The sequence below is a fragment of the Balaenoptera acutorostrata genome, chromosome 17 (assembly GCF_949987535.1).
Source record: "Balaenoptera acutorostrata chromosome 17, mBalAcu1.1, whole genome shotgun sequence".
NCBI classification, from domain to species: domain Eukaryota; kingdom Metazoa; phylum Chordata; class Mammalia; order Artiodactyla; family Balaenopteridae; genus Balaenoptera; species Balaenoptera acutorostrata.
In genome coordinates, this window is record NC_080080.1 from 19,818,843 (window position 1) to 19,845,770 (window position 26,928).

Below are 26,928 nucleotides of genomic sequence, written 5' to 3' on the forward strand. Positions count from 1 at the left end.
TTTTATATGTGTATATATGTATGTACTTATAAATATATACACAATATATATGTATAATATATATATAAACAAGGTGTGATTACAAAATAATGAAATAGCTTTTTTTTCCTTTTTCTTAATGACACTCAACTATGCTTAGAAATCATCAGATTTCAAAGTATGGCAATTCCACAAATATTCTGAGCAATGACAGCTTGAAAAAATGAGCACATCGTTTCCCAAGGTGATTATTCTAAAGAATAACAATCTTTTGAATGTTTAGCTTCTACCCTGCTTATTGAATAAGTGGTACTGTACAGGGCCTGATACTTGGTAAGCACTCAATATAAACTAGTTGAATGAAACGAAAGTATCATTTCTTTATAATTATACCTCAGCTTTCCCTCCCTTCCCCCACCCCTGCTCCCATCTTTCCTTCCTCCCTTCCTTCCTTCCTTCTTTCCCTCCCCCTCTGGATCTCTTGCACAATTCATGGCGCCCTCTCATTATTGGTCTATGGGAGATCTTACTTTTTAAAAATATTATTTTAACATTTTCCCATTATTTCTGATCTCCACTACTGTTTCCTGCTCTCCCTGTTTGGCACCTTTTCAAATACATTTGCTTATATTTTCAGATATATTTGTGTCTATAAAAATGCATTATGTTGTTTGGTGAGATACATCTTTTTCTCTATTTTTCACTCAACATTATGTTTTTAACATATTTTCATGTTGCCGGATATGTCTCCAAGGCATTGCTTTTAACTGTTGCACAGCATACCCTTGCATCTGGTGATGGATACCCAGGTTGCCTTCAACTCCCTGCTACAATTAATATCCTTGTCATGTTCCCTTATGGAACTATGGATGACTTTTGTCTCTGGGGACGGTACCAACAAATGAGACTGAAAATTTAATTCCACTGTGTTGTCAGATTTCTCTTCAAAGAAACTATACTAAAATGTACTCCAACAAATAGTGCCAGGAGTCCCTGTTTCTTTTCTCCAGGTCTATAGCTTCATTTGGAATTATCAAATTTTTCATTTTTACCAACCCAGTGGATATAAAGTAGTTCCCATTATTATTTTAAGCTGTATTATTCATACTACTCGTGGACTGAAGCATCTCTTCATACGCTTATGGTCCATTTGGGGATCCTCTTCTGAATATTGCTTATTCCTATCTCTGCCTTTTTTTCCTCCTGCTTGCTTCCATTCCTATCATCTTGTTGATTTACCAGAGTTCCATATACATTCTAATTTTTTTTTCTAATAATCTGCATCTACATTTATTCTTTTCTAAGTAATTCATACTCTGTGACCTTCTGTTCTTTTCTAGACTATTAGATTATTTGAGATAAATGATGCTAATTAACAATATATCAGAAAAGTTTTAATGACTCAAGGCCATACTCTCATCTTTTAAAATATTTGTTCCCAATAAGGCTATTCTGTAGGGAACTTCTGCCATTGACACAGACATTTTTCTCATCTAGCCGTCACTGAATTCTGTTTTTCCATTAAGGATCTCATCAAAGCTACTAACAAACTTCGGACTGGCTAGGAGATGAATCCTTCAGTCCAAAAAACTGAAGGTTAAAACACTAAATAAATCACAATATCTAAAGCAAACAGTCACAAAGTTTTTTGAGTTTATTCAGTCTGTTCACATACATTTTTTTCTCTTAGTACCATATATTAAAACTTTGCATTTTATTTCAAAATATGGCTATATCTGAGGAGACTGGTAATACAAAAAGAAATTTCTTCCAAGAGTACATTGTCCTTATCTCCTGGGTAGACAAAGGATTAAAGATTAACCTGATAGCAACGAAAGACCTAGATCATCTTTAGATAAGTAATTATGAGAATACTTCATGAAAAGTGTCAGTGTAGCAGCAGCTCCTTATACTGATTTCCTTTTTATTTATATGTTTTTTAAACCAACAGATTGTTCTAAATTCAGTAACCTTGTCTGCACATAACAATGCTCATGAAGAATGAACTTATCAATTTAGTTAACATAGAACATATATGGACCCAACAATGGGTTTCTTAGAGTTAAATTCCAGCCCTTATCATCTGGCTTCTAATTCAGTCTTTGGATTTTACCTTTCACAACCTTCTTATACATGCCAAATTGAACTGGACACCTCACAATTTCCTGAACTCTCTAGTACATTCCCACTTTTATGCTCTTGATCCTGTAACATCCTCTTCTGGCATTCCCACTCCTTCCTGCTGAAATCCCCCCCATCCTTGAGGGCTCAAAAACCTGTCCAGATGCAGTTCTCTGTGATATCATCTCACTACCCCCTAGATGTGACCTTCCTTTTCTGTTAAATCCATGGCATTTAAAACATGCCTCTCATGTGGGATTTTAAAAATAATCTATTTCCTGGAATTCTGCATATTGGGGTATTTGTATCTGTTCCCAGACTAGAGTTTAAACTCCACAGGGCAGAGCTTGGGTCTTGTTGATCTCTGGCCCCAATAGTGCCTGGCTTAGTATCTTTCATAAGATAGGTGTTCAAGTAATAATTACTGAATATTAAATGAATGTCCAGTGAACTGTTAAAAATATTGCACAGAGGATGAGGAAAAAATTGTTTTGTATTTACAACGGACCAAGGATGAGTGGCAGTAAAATCAATGAAGCCTGGGAAAGCCGAGACATCCCTACTCCACCATTTAGAAGGCTATCTTCCTCAACCAGATGGTTCAGCTAATTCATTTCCTCATTTGTATAATAGTGATAATAATATCATCCACCAAAATGGTCTTAGGATTAAATAAGTTAATAATTTAAGCATAAAATCAAAGAGTTTCCTTGAATGTCCATACATTCATTATATGTTAGTTAGGTAAATATTATTTTCATTAGGGTCTTCCTGTGGGTTTAGACTATAACTAAAATATTGGTTGTAGATGGCATTTTGCCTGACTAAATGATAGTCAGAGATGAGAAATATGTAATAAAAAACATTGGAAGGTAAAATGAAAACTTAGTGTAATCTGAGAAGTTCTTTGTTAAAATAAAATGTACTCAAGTTCAAGAATAAAATTAGGAAATTGTTCTCAGATCAGAGCCATTTCTTTGCATATTACTGTTTAATTGAGCAATATTTTTCCATCTAAGAGCTCTTTTAATAACCAAATTGACTCTTTAGATTTGGTTGTAATTCTAGGCTTGGAAATTAGGTAGGGAAAAACTTTCTAATTTCATCTCAATTTTCCAGACCATGCATTTTTACAATTTTATCATAAATTAAATATACACTTGAACATATATGGAGTGCAATGTCAAGAGCAAGTTTATTATTTGGTGTCAGTGCTCAGATCAGGGAGCACATCCTAGATTTATTTCCCAGTACTCTGCCAAATGTGTAAAGGTTAGAGAGGGGAAAGAGAAAGACAAGACTTCATCTTCAACTTACAGTTTCAGCATAGGAGCATGGAGGAATGGGATATGTATTTGAGCTCCAGGGCCAGGCAGATGGACTCAAATCCTGACTTCAGCAGTTATTCACTCTATGTATCTTTCAGGTTTTCAGATGCTTCCTTCATCTACAACATGGGAGTGATATTAGCTACTTTATAAATCTGTTGTCTGAGTAGCCTGTGATCTATGTCAAGTACTAACCACACTTGGTACTCACATCACAAAATTATCTTGATAATTAATTTAAAGTTCTGAGCTCAGAAATACATCAACGTGCATCCACAATACTGTGCATTTGAGGGAAGGGCTCTGTTTTTGCATGTCTGGTGCCAAGCACAATACCTATACATAGTGAGGGTTAAATGTAATCAGATGAAAAAAGAAGAATTTAAACCATATTCTGTGGATACAGAGTGAATAACCTATCATCTTTCATGTTCTGTATGTAAAGACATCTCTTACCAATTCTTATTTGGGATTCAATGGCATTTGACGAGAACCCAAGATCCAGGAATCCTCCAGGAGCTGACCTACACCTCCACAGATTCAAGAAAGCATTATGCCAAAGGGATATTCTAGGGGAAAAAATCATTGTTTATTTTTTAAAGACTTTCCATCAAATCCCAATAGAGTCTTCTTATCATACAATGCCATGAGAAAGTCTTTAGCATGGGCTATAGTCAGCAGTTCAGCTGGTCTCTTTGGCCTCATTTCTCTAGGTCTGCACCCTACTCTCAACTTTCCATCTTAATGCTGTGATGATGAGTAAAACAGATCCCAAAGAAAAGAAAGGAGAGCAATTATTTGTTTATACTTCTTATACTAATGATTCAGTAATATGGCCTGAGTTGTTCTCGGACCTGATCCCTGTAAAGCAACAGATCTTTTGTGGGATGATGTGTAAAGATGAGCCTTGAACACCAAATGCTACTTCCTTGCAAATATCATGAATTGAATCTGCACCAGTCCCTCTGCATTTTCCCTTTTCTAACTGAATATATACAGGTCTTCAATTCCAGCTTAGTCTTTACTAGTTTTGTCAGTTTGAAGCAGTTATATTATCCCTGAGTATTAATTTGTTTATCTGGGAATGGAGATAGCTCACTTTAGGGTTGTTTGGGGGAGGAATAAAAGATTATAGAAGATATTTTTGGAGCTTAGCTGGTACTCAGAAAGTGTTAATTCTCCTACAAAACTTTTTCAGATTAATTTCCTTTTCCTATAGTCACCTCGACCTTAAGAAAATTTTGATATAAACAAAAGGCAAGGGTTAATGGGGAATATAGGAAAACCGAAAGATCTCAAGATAATATGCCAAATGAATATCTACCCCAATGAACAGTCATTGCCTTGTCTGTCCAGTCATCCTTCCTTCCTTCTGGAAATTGTTTCTCCTTCCTTATTCCCTCCTGGGAAATGGCATTTATCTCATTTTAGCCATCTAGTTTGAATGGGAGCTACCACTCCCAGACACACAGAATGATCAAGGTGAATCAGTAAATTGTGAGTGACATCACACTCTGCCTGACCTTAGCTGATTGGTCTGGGAAAGAAGCTTTCACTCAACCTGGACAAACTAGAGGTCTTTTTCCGGATTTTTTGATTTGGGCAAAGAGACAGCAGGAGTCAATCATTTTCTGGTGATGATAATAGAAGATTGAAGATGGAGTTGCTGCCAGATTCCATGTTTCCTGCTGGTGGGAAAACCTTTCCTAAGAAAATGAAGCCAATATGTGAATAAAGGACATGTAGTATGTTCTGGAGATGTTGCAATTCCTATTCCCAGTCGGTCCCTAGGCCACATTTGCTCTTTTAGTAGTTCCAAGTCTTCCAATAAATTTCCATCTTTTGGCTCAACTGGTTTCTTGTTGGCTTGCTGTCACTTTCAATGAGAAATAAACCTCACTTAGGAAATTCTTTTTTAAAAAATCAAGACTACATAAACTTTCACTCCAGGGCTGATAGGAGGTCTGAGAATTTGCCCAGACAGAAGATCCTGAGGTTGGGGCAGATTGAGGAGTAGATGTAGCTCTTGGCTGGCTCTAAGCAGAACTAAATTGCAAGGGATTAAAGATAGGGGCAAAGGAGAAAATGGGAACTAAGAGACCATCCAAATAATCTTCTAACCCTATGAGCCCAACTACAGAGTAAATAAGAAAAATAACAGGGACTTCCCTGGTGGTACAATGGTTAAGAATCTGCCTGCCAATGCAGGGGACACGGGTTTGATTCCTAGTCCGGGAAGATCCCACATGCCGTGGAGCAACTAAGCCTGTGCATCACAACTACTGAGCCTGCGCTCTAGAGCCCACACGCCACAACTACTGAAGCCCAGGAGCTCTAGGGCCCACATGCCGCAACTACTGAACCTGTGTGCTGCAACTGCTGAAGCCCATGCACCTAGAGCCCGTGCTTTGCAACAGTGGAAGCCACCGCAATGAGAAGCCCACGCACCACAGCAAAGAGTAGCCCCCGCTCGCTGCAAATAGAGAATAGTGCACGCACAGCAAAGAAGACCCAATGCAGCCCCCCAAAGTAAATAAATAAATAACAAGCACACACAACAAACAGAGTCAGAGTCTGTGACTGGACATAATTAAATGGAGATTTGAGATGGGTAATTGAGAGACAGTTTCTACTATACAGATGCTGATGTTCAGGTACTGATACAAAGAGGCCAGTACTCCAATCAAACGGTGACTGTGACTCCAGTTGTGAAGGAAAGAGTGTTTGCTGTTAAGTTGATGATATGAACATGGACAGACTGTTATCCCACCTAAGATAATAATTTCAGTAAGACAATAGTTAAATGACAGAGTTCTAATTCTTCATTTTTATTGTCTCTTGGCTCAGTGTAAGTCCTTCTAGATCGCAAGTGAGGCTCTCAGGTCAAGAAAAAAGTCATAATGAAGTTATATTCCCACTTTTAGAATATTAGCCATGTAAAAATCTAAATTTACAAGACCATCATTTTTCTATACTGAAGGAATTCTTTACTCTGCAAAAGATTTACCACAGCATTTCTTTAATCTAAATAAAAATCTCTTTCCAACATAGTTAAATATGAGTCAGTTTGTATGTAACATCTCAGGATACATCTCTTACATGAAGAAAGGCAAACCTATAAGCACAATAAATTGTCCAGTGTATTTAATCTTGCAAGGTCTAGCCTGTTGTAGATGATGTATGAGAGTTCAAAGGTTGAACACAGACCCACCTCATTGCAGATGAGATGAACACACTTTACTATTTTAACAGTTCTCAGATTCACTCATACCTACAATCAAGAGGAAAAGGTTGTAATGCCTTTAGATGGGGCTTTAGAACTCAACATCCAAAGTTGTAGATTCATTAATACTATGGCAAGGACTATTGTATGGAAAATAATAACCACCATTCTTCAATGAGTGTCCTTTATAACAGAAAGCATTTTCCATTTATAATCTTACATGAGCCTTATCGCAATCCTTTGAAGCAGGTATCATAGCCTTTTTAAGGATGATAAAATTGAGACTAGAACATTAAATGACTTGCTCAAGATTATACATGGAAGTAGTACATGGGAGAGCCAGGATCCACATCCATTCGTCTTTTTTTTTTAATTAAAGTATAGCTGACATATAATATTATGTTAGTTTCAGGTGTACAACATAGTGACTTGACATTTAAATGCATTATAAAATGATGCCATGATAAGTCTAGTAATCATCTGTCCCCATACAAGTTATTACAGTATTACTGACCGTATTCTTGATGCTGAATATTACATCCCGTGACTTATTTATTTTATGACTGGAAGTTAGTTTGTGCCTCTTGATCCCCTTTACTTATTTCCCTCAACCCCCCAAGCCCCTCCCCTCTGTCAATTACCAGTTTGTTTTCTGTATCTAAGAGTCTGTTTTCATTTTGTTTCATTTGTTCGTTTGTTTTGTTTCTTGTGACTATTTTGCTTTCCCGTACAATACAGCTGCTTCCCAGCAAAATACCTTATCTGTCTTTGAATGAGCTGTCTGACATATCTTACAAATGACACTAACAACTTCCGCTTAAGGTAGTTTCCTGTTTTCCAAGCATGATACTGCATAATTGGCCCAGGACTGAACTTCTTGAAAATTGTTCAGAAATCAAAGGCCAAAATGCATTCAAGCAGTTTCTCTATTACCTGGCACCAAACTTTTCTTGGATCTGATTCTGCTGTCAGATAACTGACATGCCCCAGTTTCTAAATTAACTTCTACTATTTGTCTGTGTTAAACAGATGTAGCAAAACATATTTATTCTATAACAGCTCAAGTGTACTAAAGTAGAGTAGAACTTTTGGTTGTTAATTTTGTATAACTAGGTTGAAGAAGAATGTTTAGCAATTTAATTTGTATTTAAATATTTGGATATTTTATTACATTTTAAAGAGGTTTCATTACATTTTAGAGGTTTATATATTCATCATGAATATATATTTTTGTGAATCTGAGAGATATATAGTCATTATTTTTATAGCAATGTGTTTGTTTTATTGGCCAAATCCCTGGCTACAAATTCATTAAGGGGAAGGGATAATCACATAGGATATTGAGATTGTTTTATTTTAATTGATGGATAGATTTGGGAAAGAACAAAATATTACACCCTTGGTAGAACTAAAGTACTTTTCTGGCTTAATCAAAAGTATTAAGGCAAGTTAAAATGTGCTTATAATTTCAGGCAAGAAAAAAATTGGGAAATAGAAAAATAGTTGATTAGTTGGGTTGTTTAATAAACAACTAGAAAAAACTTCTTCTCTAGTCAACCAGTTACACCATATCACATCTTTTCTCCAAATGGGAAGTTTTAATTATGTCTTAAAACACTGTTTGTAGCAGGGAATGAATATCATTAGGCTTAACATTTTCTCATTATGGTTTTATATACACATTTACAAGTTGAAAAAAATGAAAGGAAGCAGTTAGTCCCTTTACACAAGAGATTTTTGAAGGAAGCAGAGCATTAAGCAGCCATTATTAATCTTTAAAATTTGTATTAACTCAATATTAATGATGGTGACATTCAGAGAATCCCTTAGTGGATATGTTCAATCCTCAGCTAATTTGAATCTGTGAAAGATAATGGTTTTTCTGAATAATCCTGTTGCAATAGTTGCTTCCATCTTAAAATCATTACCTGGTAAGGTTGTCTGCTGAGGTCTTTTTCTTCAGTCCAAGAATGTATGCACAAGACATTTGATTTATTACTTCATTTAAATTTGTTATTTACAGGACAAATCTTGCAGCAAGGATTTCATGCTTGGAAAAGTCCTCTTGAAAATAACGGTGTATTTTGCTTAATTTACAGTGTTGCAATATGCAGTCAGTTTTTCAATAAATGCCGTATTAACAGGATAATTATTCACATGTGCACTTCATCTTATAGTAGGAAAATCCAAGCCTTCCATATACTGGATCAAACACTCTGTGTCACAAAATTAAGTCGATAAAACATCACACCTGTGTATGCTTGACATAGGTATTTATAAAAATTTCTTCTCAGACATTTGGCCCATATTCATGGCCTTAGGGAAAGTATCTCCCAAGGGAAACCAACCAGTGTTGGCACTTTATCCTGTTTTGGAGTGTGATATTTGTGGGTTGGATTCCAAATGTTATTGAAGTTGCCTAGCTACCACATCTCAATAGAAGGAGAAACTGAGAGTTTTGACAGCAATTGGCCATGAAGCAAATTACCAGGGCCTTTTTTGACAGCTGGGTGGTAGGGAGTTTTCTGTTTTCAACTACCATATCTCCTTTTAATAAGACTGACTGTGGGTAAATGTTAAGGTGAAAGGTCCTCCACTGCTCGTGAATCACATCAAGTTTTAGTAGCTTTCAGGTCTTCGTGAACTGGGAGAGAGTTAAAAAGTCAGTGAACAAATATTTTTGAGCCCTGATTATGTACCAGGCTATGACACAGGGGTACATAAGTCCTGATCTGAGGGAGTGGTGATGGTGAAGAAAACTTCCCTGAGGAGGAGATCACTAATCTGGGACAGGAAGAGTGTGTTGGTACAGAAAAGAACAAGAGCCTGATAGGCAGAACTGCCCATGTGATGACTCAACGAAAAGAGCTTTGTGTGTTCAAGGGTCTCAAGAAAGCTTAATTGGGCTGAAAAGAAGACAATTGTATGAGAGGAGCAAGAAGTAAGTCTAGGCCAATTCTTACAAGGTCTTAAAAGAATATTAAGGAGTTTGGGCTTTATCCTAAAGATAACAGGAAGTTAATAAAGGGCCTTAGCAGAGGAACTTCATGAATCATCACTACAGTTTTCAGGAGATCCTAGTACTATGAAGATAATAGATCAGTGGTACCATGAGAGAGGCAATATTAGATGCAGGAGACCAATTAGGAGACCATTATGTATTTATTGTATCATTCCAGACGGAAGATGATGGAGACATACACCAGCGTGGTGCCACCAGAGATGGAAGGGAGGAGATGGACTCAGGGGGCTGTAGAGGTAGAATTGGCCGAGCTGGATGACTGGCTGTATGATGTGATAAAGGGAAAGTAGGTGTCAAGGATGAACACACATTCTCATGAATGATCATGAGAAACAGAGGAGGAGCAGGAATTCTTCTCTGGGAAAGTAGAGTTTTGGGTGCTGTAAGAAGTCCAAATGGAAAGCCTGAGTGGGAAGTTGGATCTATGAATCATGTACTCGGACATAGATTTGGACTGGAGACACACATAGTAATGGAAGCCTTGAAAATGTTAGGGCTTGTCTAGGAGGAGAGTGGACAGAGAGTACTGGATAGAGCCACAAGGAACTCCAATACCCTATTGCTGCTTGGAGGCGTGTGACCCAATAATGGAAATAGTGTGGTCAGAGAAATAGAAGAAAAAAATGAAAAGCAGAGGTATCAGGGAAGCCAAATGAAATGACTGTTTCAAGAAAATCAGAACCAAAAACGTTTCTGTTGAATGAGGCTAAGAAATAAGATGAAATGAGGACTGAAGAGTATACTTTAGTAATGTTTACTTTTAAAAGTATACTTTTAGTAATGTTTAAATTATTAGTGACTTGGCAAGAACAATATTAGTGAAATGGTAAAAGAAGAATGCTAAATAGGGAATGAAAAGTGAGAAACCACAGGGAATGAATATAGAGAACTCCGTGAAATTTGTTGTGGAAAGGAAAAAAGTTTAGATAGTAACTAGAAGGGTAGTTGGTCTTAATGGAGGAATACATACATAATACATGCATATGAACACATACATACATACATACATACATACATACATGTAAAGAACAGGTGAACACATTTGGCTGATGATGGAGAAATAACTAAACTTGCGAGGGTCCTAAGAAGGTCATTAAAAGGATTAAAAGAGAAAAATCTTGGAGTAGACTTGAGTATTTTTATAGATTTCTAGACTGGAAGTTGAAACAAATTTCATCTGATGGCTTCTATTTTTCTGATAATTTGGAAGATAACTTGAGGTCATCTGATGAGAGGGAGTGGGGTAAGGAGACATGAAATGCTTGAGAAGAGTAGAAAAAGAATTATTGTAAGGAGGTATGCACAATGACTTTCATAACAGGGTAGTCCTTTCAATCCACACTAAAGGCTCAGTTGAGAATGCTGAGCACATATTGATAGCGATGTCAATTTGCCCAATAATGGGACTTTCCCAGCAGTACTCATCAACCTAGGGGTAGTCACAAAAGAGATGAAGGGCTGGATTCTTGGCTATTGGTTGGCTATTTGCCATGGAGGAGCAATGGAAGAACAAAAGAGCAAGGCAGTTTAGAATCTTAGCATGACATACTATAAAGTCAAAATGAATAGGAATAAAACTAAAGAAAGAAGATAACACCAGGAAAGGTGGCATACTTGATTTATTTCCCATCAGAAAACACACACACACAGACACACACACACATCTTTATCTTATTTATTCTCCTTTAATACTTGCCTTCAATATGTACTTCTGTGTGATATGAGACATTGACGTAATTTTCAAGATCCTTTTATTTTTCTTATTTTTCATCCCCCTATTGAAGCATAATATTCTTTATGATAGAGGATTTAAAATGTTTACATACATATGCACTATCGTGGTCCATTATTTTCCTAGACCATACCAGTCTGTGAGATGCTAATGTGGTCACATTAACCATAAAAAACAACAGATTTTCTTTTGTCCCATTCCCTTTTCAGGACCTTGAACTCTCCCATTATTTCTGGGAGTCCCTGAGGGTATTTTGTATATTCTCTTAGTCACTATGGCTGCAGGTGCCATCCATTAAGGAAAAGAATACAAATACCAAGTATGCTATTTCCTGTTTCTTCGAGAATAATGCTACCTCTTTCCTTTGGTCCTCTCTCCTTCAGATTCTGTAGCCATTCATTCTGAATACAATAATGGTTCCCCTCTGGATATCAAATTTACTGATGGCAGTAAGGGGCTAGAACCCTAAGAGTAACAAAGCTTCATTGGATTTTCTGTAGTCTACAATGGGAAAATTCACTCTATGTTCCATGCTGAGAAAATTTTCTCTCTAGAGATACACCGAGTAGCACTCTCTGCTTCTCATGTGGGTCAATTCTCCTTTTTTCTTAGCACATTATTTCCTAGCAGATTGTTCCTTATTATACAAAAAAATCTTGTTGGGGATATCAACCATTGTAGACCTATGAATAAACTAGTCCCCATGCTAAAAATTCCATAATCAAAATCTAGGATTTCCCTTCATATCTCTCTTCCAATCTACCCACCAACCAGGAGAATCAGCTTCCCTTATATGCCCAGTTCTTTCCAGCCAAATCTACTAAAAGTCCCCCTATAAGCAGACACCAATCCCAAACCAATGTGATAGTGGGAGCCATGTTTATGTACTTCTTTCTAAATCTTGTGGGGGTATTTTTGCCATCTTTCCTCTTCTCCATCCTGAGTGATCTCTGGTTTTCACTGGCTCTCCCTGATCCATGGCTTGAAGCCAGTTGGCTCATCTGGATCTCTTGTGGAGCTGTCTTTATGTTCATTGCTGTTGCCGTTTCTTTTTATGGTTAATTTATGGATATGATAATAGGATTTAGGTGGGAAAGAAACCTCTCCCTTATTTCTTTCTCAATAATATTGTCCCCAAATTTCTCTTTTGAGACCATCCAGAAAGGGCATGAAGGAGAGAGTGGAAAGTTGTGTGGGTGGGTGAATGAATCACTTTTGCTGTTTTGGGAAGTTTTAACTTGTGGAGATTCTACTGATGATTGCTAAAAATCATCTTAAACCCATCACTCTTAAGACTTAAATGTGAAAATGTATGATATTTCAATATAATAGTTCTGTAGGGAATTTTCTAATAACTGACTTTTTCTAGTAGAAAATGCATGATCTCTTGTTACTGAACTTATGATACTGATGATACTGAGCAGGACCCTGTGAGGGTCCTGGGCACAAAAGCCTTTTTCTGCTCCCCATTTCTTGATTACAGGAAATAAGCTTCATTCAGCCTCCATGACCTTCCCTGAGTTCCAACAGGCAGGGTCAAACAAATGCTAGTTAGGGAATTGGGGGAATGTGGAGACAAGGGAGGAACAGTCAAAAGAGAAAGTAATGCAGGCTTGGGGCAGAGTCCTTGTTCCCCATCAAGTGATTATACATAACAATATCTTTGAGCTGTTTTGCAGATACTGAAACCCCCACCAACTGTGCAAGAGGGTTCCCTTTTCTCCACACCCTCTCCAGCATTTATTGTTTGTAGACTTTTTGATGATGGCCATTCTGACCAGTGTGAGATGATATCTCATTGTAGTTTTGATTTGCATTTCTCTAATGATTAGTGATGTTGCACATCCTTTCATGTGTTTGTTGGGAACCTGTATATCTTCTTTGGAGAAATGTCTATTTAGTTCTTCTGCCCATTTTTGGATTGGTTTGTTTGTTTGTTTGATATTGAGCTGCATGAGCTGCTTGTAAATTTTGGAGATTAATCCTTTGTCAGTTGCTTCATTTGCAAATATTTTCTCCTGTTCTGAGGGTTGTCTTTTCATCTTGTTTATGGTTTCCTTTGCTGTGCAAAAGCTTTTAAGCTTCATTAGGTCCCATTTGTTTATTTTTGTTTTTGTTTCCATTTCCCTAGAAGGTGGGTCAAAAAGGATCTTGCTGTGACTTATGTCACAGAGTGTTCTGCCTATGTTTTCCTCTAAGAGTTTTATAGTGTCAGGCCTTACATTTAGGTCTTTAATCCATTTTGAGTTTATTTTTGTGTATGGTATTAGAGAGTCTTCTAATTTCATTCTTTTACATGTAGCTGTCCAGTTTTCCCATCACCACTTACTGAAGAGGCTGTCTTTTCTGCATTGTATATTCTTGCCTTCTTTATCAAAGATAAGGTGACCATACGTGTGTGGCTTTATTTATGGGCTTTCTATCCTGTTCCATTGATCTATATTTCTGTTTTTGTGGCAGTATCATACTGTCTTGATTACTGTAGCTTTGTAGTATAGTCTGAAGTCCAGGAGCCTGATTCCTCCAGCTCCATTTTTCTTTCTCAAGATTTCTTTGGCTATTCGGGGTCTTTTGTGTTTCCACACAAATTGTGAAAATTTTCGTTCTAGTTCTGTGAAAAATTCCATTGGTAGTGTGATAGGGATTGCATTGAATCTGTAGATTGAAGCTCAGGTTCTTGATGTCTCATCACAGAAAGAGTTCAGTGAGAGACAAAGTGATAGGTAAGAAGTGGATTTATCTAGAGAGAAACACACTCCACAGAGTGTGGGCTATCTCAGAAGGCGAGAAAGGCCAGATATGTAGATTTTAATGAACCAAAACTTAAAGAAAACATTTTCTTTCTGCTCCTTTTCCTTAAATGTTTTAAAAATAAATAAAACTAATCAAACCTGTTAGTCTACATTCTTAGTAAAGCATTACCTGTTTCTTGACACAAGAGTATAAAAATACACAATCTATATAAAGACATCTTTGATCAAGGGCATGTACCTTACTGCTTATGTTGGCATTTGAGATCAAAGATAAAAAACTTCCTCTTTCATCTTACATATTCTCTTATCAGCCATGCTATTGATTCAATGGAGATGCTAACTACACCTATGCACACAGGTAAGGTTTTAGTGTAAATGGGGAAAGGAGCAATGCAGAAATGTTTGTGGGTTATCTTTTCATGGCATTTAAAAGTGGGAATAAATGAAAGCTGTCACAAGAGAGACTTAGGTGTGGATGCCAAGTAACGGGTGTGGTGTTCAGTGTCAGCAGAAGGGGAAGCTTCTGGTACTGCTTAGATTTGTCTGAAGAGCAGTGGAATAAGAAGACATTTTTCTCACCATGTCAATTGTGTCCTAACTTTTACAAAATTGAGCACATTGCATAATGACAGATATTCTCAAGTTACTGGAAATAGTTGTGTCAATAACAGGTGTTCGTTTTAGGCAAAAATATACTTGCTAGTAGTTTTTCATGGCTGCCTCTCATCGTACATGCATATACACATCTTTTTTGCCCTTTTTATTTAAGAACTCTGCACTTAGAAGAGATGTCTGACTTAAGGTACTCGTATTTGGGAATTTTAATTAAATTAATATGAGTTTCGGTGGCAATTTGGAATGAGTTTAGAGAGGTTTTGATGTGCTAATGACCATTAGAATAAGCCAATTCTGAAAAGAATAAAAGAAAATGTATTAGTTGCTAATGCCGCTGTAACAGATTAAATTCAGTGGCAGGAAGCAACATAAATTTATTATCTTAGGGTTCTGAAAGCCAGAAGTGAAAACATATGTTCATGAAATTTGTAAAAACACGGTCAGAGAAAGTTTTTCATAATAGCCCCAAACTGAAAACACCCCAAATATTTACCAGTAGGTGAATGGATAAGCAAGTTGTGATACTACTCAGTAAAATAAACTATTGATACACGTAGCTACATGGATGAGTCTCCAAAACATTGTGGTATCAAAAGAAGTGGGACAAAATAGAATACATTCTGTGGGCTTCCATTTATAGAAAGTTCTAGAACAGGCAAAACTAATCCATGGCTATAGAAATCAAAACAGGGGATTTCCACGAGTTGGAGGTATTGATTAGAAAGAAACATAAGAAACATTTCTGGGATGATGGAGCCATCCCATATCTTGTTGGGTACGTGGGTATACTCATGTGCCCAAACTCATTGAACTGTGTTTTTAAAATGTGTGAATTTTAGTGTATATTAATTTTACCTAAATAAGCAAATAAAAATAATAACACAAACTAAATATACAGCATTATTTTAATTTTATTTTAAATAATGTGAGCCTGCTTTATGTTTTCCACAGACAAATTACTAGAAAGAAATAAACTGATTTATAAACAAAGGTTATTGTCAAGTGGTAAAATCATTGATATATTTGTTTCTTTACACTTCCAATATTTTCTACTCTTCATTCTTTGTAATAAAATCACTTAATAAATAGTGCAATCACTATTGTAGTCTATGGGTAGACTATCTGTAATTTTTGATATCCTATTTTATTTACGTGTTATTTATTGATAGTACTTATATATTATTATTATTTATATTATATTATATATCTATAATATATTATATTTTTATTTTATTTATTTCATTATATTTATTTATACTTTTATTTTCTATTTATATATATTTATGATATATTATTTTACTTTAAAATTTTTATTGTATTTGGTTACTATTTTATTCAAATGATGTTTATTGGAATCCAAGCATAATTTATTAGTATAAAAATTGTTTAATAACTAAGACCAAATATTAAAGAATCTCTTGAAGAAATCAAGCCTTGATCTTGGGAAGCATAGCAGAACTCTTCAAATGCTGGTTATTTCTAGGGTTCCTCTCCTTGATTTCCTATCTTTTTTTCTACTCTATGTATAATTTTGAGGGTTTCATCACATTTAATAACTGCCTCACCCCCAAGCTAACAATTCCCAATATCTTTTTCTATAGGGTTAATCTCTCTTGAGTTTCACTCCTACATATTTATCTGCCTTCTTAGTATCTCCAACAGAAAGGCAGTTACCTCAAATACAACACTATTCTACTGAAAATAATTAACAAACTGCTTTCCTAAATCTTTATGTATTTGGGGGGAACACTTTCTCATCACTTAACCAGGAACCTAAGGATTCTCCTCTTTCCCCCATTACCTTTACATCTAATGGATGCTAAGTTCTGGCCAAGCAGTCTCCTAAATAGCTCTTGTGTCTGCCTCTTCCTTTTCAACCCGACGGTCACACACAGCCACAGTCGAGCCTCTTATTAGCTCAAGTCTGACCAAGGTCAGTAGTAACCTGCAGACTTATTTCTCTGCTTCCACCTCAACGTTTACAGTAATTGCACTTGGGCCAGTTGCTGGTGTGCCCTTATCAAATGCAACTTTGCTTCCAAAGAGTCACACAGTGACACAGTGTGAGCAGTAGAGTCAGCCTGCCTATGTTCAGATGAACTCCACCACTTACTCTGTGTAAACTGGGATAGGTTATTGACTTCTCCTTCCTCATCCTCACAGTGAGGACGTAATAACACCCTCAAAATTAGGAACCATACATGAGATAATCCAATGAAAAGTACTCCATGTGATACCTGGCTTATGTGAAGAGATTAATAAACTATATTTTACATGAACATGAATTTATAATATATTATATATAAACACACATTTAAATATATATGTATAAATTACATTTATTAACTAAACGTCCCTCTCTCCTCAAGGTGGCATACAAAGCTGTTGCTGATAGACTTACAACATTGACTAAACTTATTTGGCTCATATGTTAGGAGTCTTCAGGACTCAATTTCCATTTTACATCAAGAGAAACTGAGTTTTCACTTCATAAAGGGCAATGGAAATGTCCACCTTGTGTTATCTTTCCCTGTGATACAATCTTTTATTTTCCACCAGTTATTGCTAAATTTATCTTGATTCTGTGGAATTCTTTAGCATATGTGAAATCTTGGAATTACTTAGTGCAATTTGCCATTTTCTGTTTACTCAGTCATTTCTGTCTACTCTGTACAATACAAAAAGCAAGCCTGAAGTGAAAAAGAATCAGTGACCTATGGAACATACTGCAGTGTACATACTGTAGAACCACACCCAGTTAAACTGCTTTTTCTTCCTGCAACAGGGGACATGACCTAATTTCTAGCTGAGTGGTCTATATTGAGGTGTATTTAACAGGTTCTGATCAGGAACTAATTAATTAATTACCTTTCTTTCTTCTCTCTCTCTTTCTTTCTTTCTTTTTATCTTTCCCATAGTATATGAGAAGCTGGCCAAACTGTAAGGGTGACATGGCTTTCCATTGACTTTATAGTGCCTATAGAATTAGGCTGTTTCTTTCTCTGTCAAAAGGGATAAAACTGTACTTACCTACTAGAGCAGTTGTGAGAGTTAAATGAATTAATATATGTAAAGCACATAGTTCCTGGCACATAGTTAAGGACTTGATAAATGTTTACCTATATTTTTTATTATTCCTATTATTATTATTATTATTACATTCTAAGCATTCAAACTCTATGACAATCTAGAGATGACATCAAATGGACACATGCACATTCATACTTATATATCAAAATCAGAACCAAACACAACACATATATTAAATATATGAAAGATTTTAGTTAATTTCCTTTGACATAGTTTTAATTTCCCTTGCAGGTAGAAATGTCTCATTATATTTTCAGTAAATGATTGGAAGAAGTTCTGTATTACTTTACCTGTTCAATTTTGTTCTTTTCAACTGATATTTGTTGGGTTGATTATTATGTGTCATATACTTTTGTGTGGCATTGTACATTAAGTGACAGACAATACTAACGCATCCCTGCTCCTGGGGGGTTTAGAGTCTAACAGTGAATATACTTATTAAACAAGAGATTACAAGTTTGATTAACGCTACATTTGGGGAAATATTATGGGAAGGTACAACTGTCATCCACTGATTTATTAGTTTCCAGGTAATGAATAAAGTAAGTTACTTAATTCATTTTGATAATAGTTTCTCAGACAATATATCTTAAAGAAGTAAACTTTTGTGCATTTTGCCTAAATTATTTTAAAAACAGACCCTTGTGAGCAGTGGACTTATCCTGGCAATCAGACATTCAATAGTTTAGAATAAATGAACAAAGCTTTTGAACCAAGTTATTCACAAAATTAGAGCATACAATGTTAATGAAAGAAATTTAGGCACAAATTTCTCATTAGTAAATGATACTCTGGAATGATCAGTGCACTGAATGAATGAATGAAAAAATGAATTTAGCAAACAGAATAGAAATTTAATTCTGAATGTAAAATTCTGAAATATATTCTTTAATTTCAGATTGACCCCCCCGCCCCAGACTGACTATAAATTTTGGCAAGTCATATTTTATCTCTTTTACAAAGATTTTGCCCTTTTAAAACAGAAAATAATTAACAGAAATAAAATGTGTTCTTCAGAGTTTACAAACTACATCAACTATTTTGAATGAAAGTAGGTAATAAATATAAAAAAATAATGTTATAAAACCTTATAAATTTCAGCTTTATTTGACATTTAAAAGAGGTATGTTGACAAATATTACAGTAATAAACAAGCCTTCAATATCATAATGTATATTGTATTCTTCAAAGAAACTACAATCCCCTTCAAGGCAGAGACTGTCTTACTGATCCAATTAACTTAAAGACAAAAAATATCTTTGCAAGGAATGAAGGGGTTTTGTTTAGAATTAAATAACCAATGAATGATCGTTTCCCAGTATATTTATCTATATATTCATGCATAGGTATACCTATATAGCCAGGCAGCCAGCCATTTGTTTTAAGTTTTTACAAAGGTAACAGTTATTCTTTTGATAAGCTTTTTTTGAGCATCCGCTATGTGCAATGCTAGGCTAGACATTGAGGAGAGACAAAAATGAACAAGCTTGGTCCCTGATTTCGAATAGGTCATGATTATTATCTAAAGATTAGATTATTCTGTAAATATCATTAATTATGTTAGTCATTTGATTGCTCAAAGGCACTAAATTTTCTTGATTGAAACCATTCGGTTCACATAATTTGGAAGTACCATAGAATATAGTGTGAGTTGAATAAATTTCTTGAAGTAATTTTCAGTCTTTACACTGAAATTCTTTTATAGTTCAGATTTCTGAATTTGAATTTTAGGACTGCCATCAGCCTAAAATTTCTGTGTCAAAGTCTTGGTCTTGGTTTCTCTCTTACTCTCACTTGGCTACATCTTCAAGTATATTAATATAGTTATAATTTTCTATCATTAAATCATTAACTTACAACCCTTTCCTTCTTTATACTAGATACTTTATGCCTTATTCTCTCTGTGTTTGTATGTGTGTGTGTGTTTGCATACAACACACTCTAGTATTGCATCAAACATGAGGCTACCTCTGTATGCAGGGCACAGTGAGATAGACAAAAATGAATAAGAGTGAATGAGGGAGCGGGGGTGCGGTGGGGAGAAATTCAATTTGCTGAGAATCTAAAAGAGCTGGCAAATAGCACAGCTTAGAAAGCCAATGAAATTTACTACAGGAGGGCTTTTCATTTGCATTTGTTTTCTCCAGTTTACACACAATTCCTCTTCTCTAGCAAATAAGGGCACCAAAATGTAGTGACTAGCCACTGAGATCATAAGCGTGTTCAAGCAATAATAGAAAGAGATAAGTAGTAACTTCCTATTACTTTCAGGAAGAAAGTAATAATAGTAATAATAATAATATTAAAATCTAGACACCAAAATTCTGAAAGCACAGACATCTGGATTAGTAAAAAGCTTCAAACACCTTATAAGTCCTCAAGGCATTCTTATTTTACAATACCATAATTCATATTTATAGTAACCACTTCAATTATCAAAAATGTTTTTACATTTCACATGTTCTTTTGAAGAACAAACGCAATTATAAAAATTCTGTGTATAAAGTTTTCCTTCAAAATCGTTAACATTGTTAAAGAGTTTGATAACTGAATAGTGAAAGTTCCATCAAGCTAGACACTCTTCTGTGAAATAATTTACTTCTGTGAAATAATTACTTCAATAATTGTCTTATTGTAAATAAGACATTCACTCACTTTTCCAGGGGTCTAATCCTATGCATTTCTTTCTTTTTGGATCATCTCCATTTAACTGCCTCCCTCTGATAATGAGATTTCCTTCCACAAATGCAATGTTCTAAGTATCAATAAACAGAAAGATTTGCCTCTACTGTGCAATGGGTATTGCTTTAAGTTTGCCATACTTTGTCATGACAAAGTTTTTAGAAGTTATTACCATAAATATTGTATTTTCAAAGTTGCTCCACAGTCCAGAGTTTGGGTAGATCCTATGATTTTCCATTTGCTGTGTGCAATTCTATTTATTCACTGTGGCTTTTTTGTTAATGCATCCAGTTTCCCTGAATGACTATAACATTTCTTAGCTGTTGATACCATCAGTCCTCCTGGAATCATGAAACGTAAAAGCAGAAGACAATGAATCTTAAACATATATAAAATCTACTATCTATTTCATCTATTTTATTTCTTTAAGCAACCACCAAGTTTGACCACAATTTGGTTTTCAATCCAGATTTGGTGGCTTATAATTTTCTTTTTTCCCTTCTTTTTTGTTTTCTTCCTGGTCATTCACATTCATTCCTCTTTCTTCTGTTAACCCCAATTTTCCTCCTTTACAGAAAGTAGCCTTTGTGGGATATCCATCAGGTTTCCCTGACCTTCCTAAACCAAGAGGTGTCTAAAGCCTTAAAAACTGAAGTCTAAATTAGCATAAATTAGTCATTTAAGAATGCAGGGAGATTCTAGATTTTATACTTTACATCAGAGAAAGGAGTGGTAATAATGTATTTTTTTACGTGCTAAATTAGGTGATTATGAGTTCTTCCTACTCTTCTCCTAGCATAGGTGGCTTCCTCTATTCAAGAAGGAAAGATGTCTGTGACAACTCCAGTTCCCATCACCTTTATTAATTGTAATCCTAGAGGAAGAGAGATACATCATATCTCCCATTATCCATATGTTAAACCTTGACAAAAAGTGATTGGCCTTGTGCTTGAGTCACGTTTTTGAACCAATCACAGTGATTAGGAAAAGAAGTTTATTTGCTTGGCCAGCCTAGAACATGTTCCCATGATGAGGGAAGAGACAGAGTAACATGTTTACCAGATCCATCACAACCACACAGAAGAACAAATATTGAGCAAATAACCAATACCCACTATAGGGAGTATTCCAGGGCACTATTTTCATATAGACCTGGCTTCATCTATGATATTAAACATATAAATTCTACCTTAAAGGAGTGCTATCTTGTGTCAAATGTCCATCGTTTAGACATGTAACTTTAGAGTAAAAGTCTTTCTTTTCTAAATGATACACGGTAAATTGTTATCCTGAATGTAATTGACTTTTTTTTTTACTGCATGTCTGTTAATGATAAATTACAACCCACAAACAAGGAACATGAAAATCTAGATCACATAAGAGCAGAATCGTGTTAACAGCAGTGCAATCTATTTTAAATCTATTAGAAAAGCTTCAGTAGGTACGAGTAATGAGTTTTTTTTTTTTTTTTTTTAAGGATTTTCTTATTTATTTATTTATTTATTTATTTTTGGCTGTGTTGGGTCTTCGGTTCGTGCGAGGGCTTTCTCCAGTTGCGGCAAGCGGGGGCCACTCTTCATCGCGGTGCGGGGACCGCTCTTCATTGCGGTGCGCGGGCCTTTCTCTATCGCGGCCCCTCCCGTCGCGGGGCACAGGCTCCAGACGCGCAGGCTCAGCAATTGTGGCTCACGGGCCCAGCCGCTCCGCGGCATGTGGGATCTTCCCAGACCAGGGCTCGAACCCGTGTCCCCTGCATTAGCAGGCAGACTCTCAACCACTGCGCCACCAGGGAAGCCCAGTAATGAGTTTTAAAGCACCCAGTTCAGATACACCAAGCAAGCTGCTAGTTCAACACATAGGATTCATTAATCATTGATGTTGCCTGCGAAACTGGTCTGTTAAAATGGACCAAGCACGTGGTGGAGGGGAGGCTGATCTATGAAATTTTCAGGCACGAGGACTGCACAGAAATTAACCATCATTGACAGCTTTGATAAGAAACTGAAGATTGTTGACACTATAAGATAAGATTAGGAAAAAATGATTTGATATTATCTAGCTAGACAAATATTTCTCCATTTAAGTTATCAAGTAAAATGACCAGATGCTCAGCATAGAACTTCACTAGAAGCTCTTCTCTGCCTTTCCAATCTGATTTGCTGGTTTCACTGATGTACTTCGTCACTTGGTAAATCACAATGACCCATTCCACTGGTCACTGAATTCTTGCAGAGAGTGGGCATCTGGGTTATGCCTGCCTGCTTCAACTATCAACCATTGCTATGTGCGCTTACTAACAGTCAAGTGTGTTTGTTCCCAAACCTGTTTTCCAGTTCACTTATTACTCTAATAAAATAATTAAATATTAATGAACAGAGGTAATATTTATAGTAAAAGAGGGTTGTTTCTGTGACTGTTAAGTTAAATCCATTGTAAAATCTTGACTAATATAACTTTCCAGAAAAATGGCTGTATAATTAGGTGAGCTCACCCTTTATGAAAGTGGCTGTGATGACTGTCTCGTTTGCCACTTCAGATTCATTCTCCTCCATTTTCCACCTTGCGTATCTTCTGATGCTCCCCTCTAACTCACTCTCTTTCTCCTTTTTCCACCTTCTTTTCTTCTGGAGGCTGAACAGCATCTCTCCAGCTTCCACTTGCTTCGGGCCAATGAGAAACACTGGCAGGAGATCCAAGGGAGGGAGGTTTTGAGTGTTTACGGCCCCAGTTCCTTTCCTGTGGGGTCACATTGCATATGCTACATCCTGGACCTAAGTTCTCATTTTCTTTTTTTTTTTTTATTTTAAATTTTTGCCATATAGTTGATTTACAATGTTGTGTTAGATTCAGGTGTACAGCAAAGTGAATGTGTGTATATATATACATACATTCATTCTTTTTTAGATTATTTTCTCTTATAGGTTATCACAGAATATTGAGTAGAGTTCCCTGTGCTCTACAGCATGTCCTTGTTGGTTATCTATCTTATATATAGTAGTGTGTGTATGTTCATCCCAAGCTCCTGATTTATCCCTCCCCCCAACGTTTTCCCTTTCTCTGACTTACTTCACTTAGTATGATAATCTCTAGGTCCATCCATGTTGCTGCAAAAGGCATTATGTCATTCTTTTTTATGGCTGAGTAATATTCCATTGTATATAGGTACCACATCTTCTTTATCCGTTCATCTGTCGATGGACCTAAGTTCTCATTTTCTGACAGGTAGCCTCCTCCTTCTGACTTCCTGTAGTCATTTTTTCTTCTTTCCTTTCAGACCTACAGGTGGGAACTGCTCAGTTTTTACCGGCCCTTGTGCACTACATTATTGCTTGTGTTTCCCCATACTTTGCTCACACTTTTGTTCATAGTCTCTTTTTAAAACTCACCTTGACTTACCCATTTTGAGTGTACCAGTGATTTCCTGCCAGCACCATGACTGATATGCTGGAGGAGGATAAAGTATGTGGGTGCTGGCATGAGACAGTCCTGGATGTAAATCTGAACGCTATCATTTCCTATGCTAAGTGGAGAAAGTAGAGCATCTATGGTACCTTTCCCAACTCCAATTTCTTATTTATTAAAATGTAGATAATAATGAATTCTACTCCATAGGCACACAATCTGCTTCTACCACCATAGGGAAAATCAATTATTTATAGCTTTTTTGTGTAACTCAGTGCCTAGCATGTATGAAATGCTTATTAAATTTTGGTAAATGAATAAATCATTTTATGAATGAAAGACAATGTTTTCTCACACAAATTCAATTCCTGGTAAATTTGGCAGTCATTAATCAGATAATTCCTTTGCAGCCATTAGGAAGAATATTCCTTGAGTGAGTACTGGATTAGGCCCATCTGAAGAACTTTCACTAGTGTCTCAACCAATTGGTTTAATACCAAGAAAAAGTCTCTTGCCTCTTCGACAGTTCCAGACCTTTTCACGGACTCCCTCCCGGCTAGCCGTGGCGCACTAGCCCCCTCCAGGCTGTGATCACGCAGCCAACCCCAGTCCTCTCCCTGGGATCCGACCAAAGGCGGAACCTCAGCTTGGGCTGGGGTTTTTAAATATCTGTCTTTCTAGTCAAATAGACTTATTATAAAATGGCTCATTTGTGGGGACTTCCCTGGTGGCACAGTGGTTAAGAATCCTCCTGCCAATGCAGGGGACACAGGTTCGATCCCTCATCCTGGAAGATCCCACATGCCACAGAGAAACTAAGCCCGTGCGCCACAACTACTGAGCCTGTGCTCTACAGCCTGTGAGCCACAACTACTGAAGCCCCCGCCTAGAGCCCGTGCTCCGCAGCAAAAGAAGCCACCGCAATGAAGAGTAGCCCCTGCTCGCCGCAACTAGAGAAAGCCTGCACGCAGCAACGAAGACCCAACACAGCCAAAGATAAATAAATAAATAAATATATTAAAAAAATAAATTAAATAAAATGGCTCATTTGCTAATTATCCTGGTGTGCTCTCTACTGGCACTTCAACAACTTGCTATATAACACTTATATAACCTTACATAGCACTTACCGTATGCCAGGCTTTTTCTAATTACTTTATATATATGTATAAACCTATGACCGTCTGATGTAGTTACCCTTTCATGATCCCCACTTTACAGGGGAAGAAACTGAAGCACACAGAGGTTAAATAACTTGCTCAATGTCCCATGGCCATTATATGGTAAGATCAGAATCATTACACTTAACTACCAGTTTGTAGTCGCAGGTAGCAGAGAAAATGGTATGTGTTTACTACAACATTTTCCTCTTCCAGATCACACAGAAAGGCTACATTTCCTCGATTGCCCTGAAACTAGATAAGGCCCAATGACTGAGTTCTGGCCAGAAGAATGTAGGCAATAATGATGTAAACTTCCTTCCAGGCTTGGCCTTTAAAATCATCCTTTGCGGTCCTCCAGAACTCTCTGTTTTGGCAACTAGGAAGCCAGGGGTTCCACATGGGACCACCAAGAGATGGAGACAGACTCCCCAATCTGTTTTCAATGATAATATGAATGAGAAAGAAACATTTATTACATTAAACCACTATGATTTGAGAGTACGTTTACTTGCACATACCTTGATGTATCCTGACTAATAAAGAAATTGGTATTTTGAATCAGATTGCTTTAAAATAAATTACATGACATTGGCTTCATTGTTAGGCATCAAGAAGGTCCATATCAAAGGCTAGGATATATGAGAAACTAGCTATTCTTTTTATACTGTGGAAGAGCAACTGGAAATAACTGTTGCTTTTAGTAACTCGGGAGACAGAATAGGAAGATTTAATTTGTAGTTTTAGGAGAAATGGATGAATAAAAGACGACTAGTGTCTATTGGCTATTATTGGCTGCCTTTGGCAAGGTTATTACCAAAAAAAAAAAAAAAATGGGGAAAAAAACTGGCCAGTAATAAATAGAATTGAAAGAAAGTAGAGTGCAGAAATTGGGGTCTTGCTATGTCAGAAGATGCCAAATAATTAAAGAAGATGAGATGTCAGAAGACATTCAAGGAAAAGGTCTAATAAAACTTCTGAGATGAATAAAGTAATCTGAGCAAAGACAAATGAAGACTCTAGACTTCCCAAACACAGTTCCAGGGAGCCTCAAAGAGAGGGGATGGGACAGGCACAGAGCAAGGAAGAAGAGAAATACATCAGGCTTGAAAACCCTTCCTATAAAGAATTTTGTATGTGGTTGCTGATGGAGCCTAAAGCAAGAAGATCAGAAGTCTACTAATTTTTTAAGGAATTGCATTGTTAAAGAAACCATAACTCTGGCTTAAGAAAAATCCTTTGACTGGTTGAGACCTAAAACAACCCATAGGTCCCAAAGTTTTGAGGAAAAGAGTCAAGCTTCAAAGGCTATTTAACCCCCAAAGAAGGCATGGTCTCTAACACCCACATCAGATATGGCCAAGGAGAATAATGAACTAGGAGGAACTTCCTTGCAGATAGAACCAGGGGTGGTAAAGTACAATGGTCAAATGTATTCCCCCTAGGAGTAGAATGAGAGTGGTAGGTCAGCAGAATAAAAGAGCACACATGCATTTATTCTTGCAGCCTGAACAATTTTAGATTCAATTGGCTGATGGCCCTGTCAAATTGCCAGGTATAATATGTCAATTTAATAGCCATATGCTGCTTTAAATCATAGAAAGAGCCTTTTTCACCTCAAAAATGTCAACTTGATTAAAAAAATAAATAGATAATAAGATCACCATGAACATTATAACAACTTGAAGTATCTCATGGCCGTTGCAATAATTGCTAGTTCCTCATTCGGGAAATGTCTAGTAATTGTCAAAACACTCAGAGCAACTAAAATTTCAGTAAATGTGAAAGTGATACTGCACAATCGGATGGATTTCCAGCTGG

At 36.4% G+C, this 26,928-nt stretch overlaps 1 protein-coding gene across 2 annotated transcripts in view; it reads right to left on the reverse strand.

Moving 5' to 3' along the window:
• The window catches only part of COLEC10 (collectin subfamily member 10), a 237,312-nt gene that overhangs the window by 15,693 nt on the left and 194,691 nt on the right, over positions 1-26,928 (reverse strand). The window contains exon 9 of one of the 2 annotated variants that reach the window (XM_057532453.1): positions 18,971-20,886. The exons of the other annotated variant lie outside the window; for it this stretch is intronic. The gene's annotated coding sequence lies outside the window, so the exon portion shown is untranslated. Of the gene's footprint in view, positions 1-18,970; positions 20,887-26,928 lie in introns of those variants that run through there. 2 annotated transcript variants of the gene reach the window in all.